Below are 6,048 nucleotides of genomic sequence, written 5' to 3'. Positions count from 1 at the left end.
TTGAATTCCTGGGACTCCGCTTTTTTTTTTTCTTTTTTTTTTTTTGCTTCGACAACAAAAAAAAAATATGTGGTTGGGAGGTATTCACGTAAAAGATGAAAGCAAAGTCTCCACTTTTATTAAACTACAAAATTAAATATGAGTTTATCTAATATTTAGCAAGTTTGATTTATTGATTTTTTCAATTGATTGATTTTTTTCAAAACACATTGATTTTTTCAAAACACAGTTTCCCCTCTATCCAATGGAGTATTAAAATATTTTTGACAGGGAATAGTAGTGGTAATCAAGGACCATTTTAATGGGTAAATAGGCCACCTAAGAAGCTATTTAAGTTCCAAGAGAATAATGTATTTACTAGTTTTGGATTGTTATTTTTTTAGAGCCTGCGTAAAAACCATTGCACAATATGTTAAGCCAGACGTGCTTTTATGTTCTTGTTTAGCAACTGTCTGCTCATTATGTAATATTTAAACATGATTAAAACAATTTTTCTTTTTATTATATCTGGATGGGTTTATTTGTCTAGCGTGTTGCCTCGTTGTTGGTGGCTCGGTTCCTCGCAGTAACTGTTTTATTTTTAATTATGTTTGACTGTTTTTTATTTCTTTAATTGCAAAATAAAGGTGCACATATTAAGGAATCATTACGGTTGGGCGAAATGAAAAACTAAAAAAAAAACCCCCAAAAAACTATTAAACGTAATTCCGCCATTAATTGACAGATGATTTATTATTATTATTATTATTTTTTTCTTAGTAATTTGTTAATTTTTGCAATACAACTTTAATAATTTTTATTTCACTCAAGCTATAAAGAATTTAGCTTAAGTGTCGCAATAAATTTTTTTCTCGCGTGCTACTTTAATTTTTCTGCAAATTTTATTGTTTTAAATTCGCTACAAAGAATAAAAGTGTAGATTTTTCAATATGACTAATTTACAGGGGTTTAGATTTTGACATTAAAAATTTCAAAATAATTTTTTGGACCGCTGTCAGAATGATTTCAAAGCAATTTTTACGTTTAAAATTTGTTACCTATTCATAACAAAATAGGATACAATAACGCCGTATTAGCTTTAATAATTGAGTATTATTTAATTAGAGCCTTAAAGAATAAAAATCAATATCTCATTAAAATGCAATTTATCTTACAAAAAAAATGTTACGCTTTGACGCCGATTATATAAGATCCGACAAATACAAAAACACTTCGGCGCCCCAAAAATAAATTGTCTATTAAATATTTATGGTAATTAATAGGTTTCACTTATTAAATAAATCAATACCATTTAAGTTATTTTTTAACGTTTTTGTTTATATCTTTAAGTAAAATTATATGTAAAGCAAATTAAATCAGTTCAGAAGCGTCTCTAATGTTTTGTTTGTTTTAAAAATTGTGTGTATCGCAGAGTGCGATACTCACAAAATATTCCGGTAAGTAAAATATTACAACGTACAATATCTTACTTCCAACTACAAAGATAAAATTTAGTTTAACAAATTTCGTAAAGTTTTTAACTATCAATAAAATTTGAATTTAAAAACAGAATATTTAAAATGAAAGTATTATAAATGCATACATTTTACAACGTAATTTAAAACTCATTATGAAGCAAATTTGAATTTTTTAAACACAATTTATTTAAAATAAAATGCTATAGTTATTCAATACTAACAAAATATTGTTCGCGTAGTCGAAGGTTTTAACAAGGTCATTCTCAAAAAGTATTGATTTTAAGATAATTAACTGCTACATTACTAAGCTGTTAATTTCCTGAACAATTGCCAACTATGTGTTCATCAAAAAAAAGTCATCAATGTAATTTTACTTTATTTTTAAATTTTAAGATAAAAAAAGATTCTTTATTGAAGAATTTTTTAAAAATCCGGAAAAAATAATTTAATAGTTGTTGCTGTTTTTGATCAAAAATGTTTTTTCATTCACATTTTACAATCTATAAATCAGGGCCTTCGAGAAGGAAGGGACAAACGGGGCAAATTGACCCGGGTGTCAAGATTAAAGGGCGCCTAGCAATCCATTGTTTTTATTACTATTATTTTTTTTTAGTGACGGTGAGTGAAATCTGCGAAGAGTTGCGATGTGAAATCTGTTTAGTGTTTATATTTAAGGTTGAAACTTTAGTATTCGAAATAAAAGTGCACATGAAAAAAAATTTAAATCTTAAATTGTTTTGTTATAATTAATTATAAACTATTTTTACAAAAAAATAGGATTTCGTCGCAATTGCAAAAAAAAAAGTTCCGTCTTTTATAATTTTTTGGTAGGGGGGAGGGAGGTTGAAGGAATGTTGAACTATTTTTTATTTTGTACCGCATTTGCGTATTTCAATTCGTATTGCAATTTCCTTAAAAAAAAGTCCTTAATTTCTAAGATAATTTAGGACTTTCAGATTCTGGTGGAGGGGGGGGAGGTGCATTCCCCACCCCCAGGATTTGTCACTGACCTTGTCTCTACCAGGACCAGGCCATTTATAAAGTGCTTGAATTTTTGCATTGGGTTTAAAGTAGACGAAATGTTGGCTTTAAAGCCAAATGGAAAAGCTTTATCTGGACCGCTAGTATTCAAAACTGAACTCACTACTAAAAAAAAAAGCTCTTTCACGTTGAGAGATCAAACATAGTCCATTTTCACGACAGCCAAACAAAAGAATTCGAAGTGAAAATTGCAGCTACTCAATTAAATCTTTGAGAAGAAACGTCTTTACCGTATACTTGCATCATGCTCCGAATTTTCAACAATATTCTTGTGTCAGTTGCTGAGGGTAAATGATCGTTTAGTAAATTTAAAATCATAAATTTCCTTTGATCATGACCCAGGATCACGTTACTGATCTTTTGATTATTTCGATTAGAGAAGATTTGCTTCAATAGATGAGCTATCAAAATTTCGAAAAAAGCTCGAAAAGTTCATTTTTAAACGCCTTATTTATCTTTTTCAAAGATTTTGTTTATTGACTTTTCGTTTATTGGTTTTTAAACTAATAATCTGAATATGTCAGTGTTGATTAATGAACAGATTCTCAATCCAGAGAATTAAACGTAACGCAGAAATACAATGTGTTAAATCAGAAATAAATATTTACTGCGTACAACTTTAGGTTTTGTAATTTCTTGGTTTAAAATATGGGCGTCGTTCTTGATTTTTGACCCAGGCGCTATTGACGCTCTTGAATCCTTTGCTATATATATATATATATATATATATATATATATATATATATATATATATATATATATATATATATATATATATATATATATATATACATACAATATATATATATATACAAGACATATATATATATATATATATATATATATATATATATATATATATATATATATATATATATATATATATATATATATATATATATATATATATATATAGCAAAGGATTCAAGAGCGTCAATAGCGCTCTTGATATATATATATATATATATATATATATGCTTGTATATATATATGTATATGCTTGTATATATATATATATATATATATATATATATATATATATATATATATATATATATATATATATATATATATATATATATATACAATATATATATATATATACAATATATATATATATATATATATATATATATATATATATATATATATATATATATATATATATATATATATATATATATATACAATATATATATATATATATATATATATATATATATATTATATATATATACAAGACATATATATATATACAAGACATATATATATATATATATATATATATATATATATATATATATATATATATATATATATATATAATATATATATATATATATAATATGTATATATTATATATAATATGTATATATTATATATATTATATATATATTATATATATATATATATATATATATATATATATATATATATATATATATATATATATATATATATATATATATATATATACAAGACAAAACATCTTTTAAATAATTTATGTTTAAAAAATTTATACTTTTCATTTATACATAGTCATATTAACTATTGTAATATTGCCTGGGCAAACAATCATTTATCTTTCCTAAAAATTATTTATACAAAACAAAAGCAAGCAAGTAGATTAGTTTTGGGCGCAAGTAGATACGAAAGTGCCGAGCCGTTACTCAAGGAAATAAATGCTCTAAATGTATACAAACTAAATATATACCATAACTTGTTATTTATGTTTAAACTTCAAAATGAAATGATTCCAAAATATTTTTTTAACACTCGAATTAATCATAAATATGAAACAAGACATTCAATGAGTAATTACTACATCGCACTAACATCACTCAAAAAATCTGACTTCTCGACTATATGCCGGGGACCACGCTTGTGGAATTCGGTTCTTGACGAAAATATGAAAAAAATAAAATTTATTGCTACATTTAAAAGAACTATAAAAAAACACTTACTAAATTTAAACATTACGTACATTCTCTCATTTTTTTTAAAAAAAATTTAAATAATTTTGTATTTTTAATTTTTTATGTACTTTATTTAATTTTAATATTGTATTGAATATGTATATGCATATGAAGCGGATTAAATTTTTTTTTTTTTTTGTTTATTGTCTTTAATATGTATACGAATATGTTCAGATTTGTAATTTTTTATTTGTTATTTTATATTTTAACTTTATCTTAAATTTCTTCTTTTTTTAACTTTAAGTTCTTTTTTTAACTTTAAGTTCTTTTTTTAACTTTAAGTTATATTTTGATGCATAGTATAAGCTTAATGTACATGTTGTTAATAGTTAGGTAATTTTTGCCGCTTTTAACTTAAACAGGGTCACTGTGCGACATCCGTAAAACGTATTACGGACGTTCTATGCTCGCTGGGAAACATAGGCTTAATCTTTCTAATCCTTCACTTTATGTAAAAAGCTCTTTATTTTATGACGCATAAAGTCTTGTTGATAAAGGAAATGAGGTGATGCATATTGTTCCTTAAAGTTATTATTATTATTGGCTGAGTTTAAGATGCGGTTGGGTAATAGAAACACATGCACCTGTTTCTGTTGATTGAGGTGGGGGAGGGAACAGACAGCTCACTGTTATGTAAAAATGTAAAAACTACGAGGGTAGGATGATAGGATACAATATATTTAACCAAATTTGTGTAGATTTTTTTATAACTTAAAGTATCTATTATCTAAAAGTAACATATATCGTGATATTTAGTCGGCTCTTCATATTCTTGGGGTGGCAAAGGCCATTGAATTTCGAGTTCCACGCTTTCAGAAGTAGTAGTAGTAGTAGTAGTAGTAGCTATAAATTTGGCTCAACGTAGTAGCTATAAATGCCAGTGAAAACTTTTGAAGCCAGTGAAAACTTTTGAAGGATCTAGTTGATATTTATTATGAAATAATCTAAAAATATAAAACAGGTTTATACTTAAAATTAGCAAGTAATATTTTATTATTATATACCAATTTTTTTTTTTAACTATTAAAAAAAATATTTTTACTTTAAAAGCAATGTCTCCACTGAATTCAGACTTCTTGAAATAAATAAGGAACAGAATAACATAAACAAAAATATTGTGTTATTGGTGAGTAATTACAAAACTATTTTTAAAAAGTTTTGATATTTTACTAAATCTTTTGAAGTAATGGAAATGGTTGATAAGAAAAGTTCTAAACTAATGTCTTTCGGTTAACGTATGAAAAGCAGTGCAAAAGCAAAATTAAAGTTTTTATGTTGCTATACAACATTAAAAAGAAGTTAACAACCTAGTTGGTTTTATAAGAGAAGTTTATATACCTAGGGTCTCCTTGTACCTATGGCCACTCTTCATTATATGAAAACTATAAAGTTCTAAGTATTGTTTTCAGTTAGGTGATTACTTAACACAATTTTTATTTTTTGATTCTATTTTGATTTTAATGAGCGTTATCATGTTAAGTTATAATGGGAAAACGCTTTTTGATTGTCTTTTTTGATTTGTCTATTTTTTGATTGTTTACATGTCTTAAAAACGAAACGAACTATACTATCAC

Source organism: Hydra vulgaris, chromosome 01 (genome assembly GCF_038396675.1).
Source record: "Hydra vulgaris chromosome 01, alternate assembly HydraT2T_AEP".
NCBI lineage: Eukaryota > Metazoa > Cnidaria > Hydrozoa > Anthoathecata > Hydridae > Hydra > Hydra vulgaris.
Note: the sequence above shows the minus strand (reverse complement) of the source record.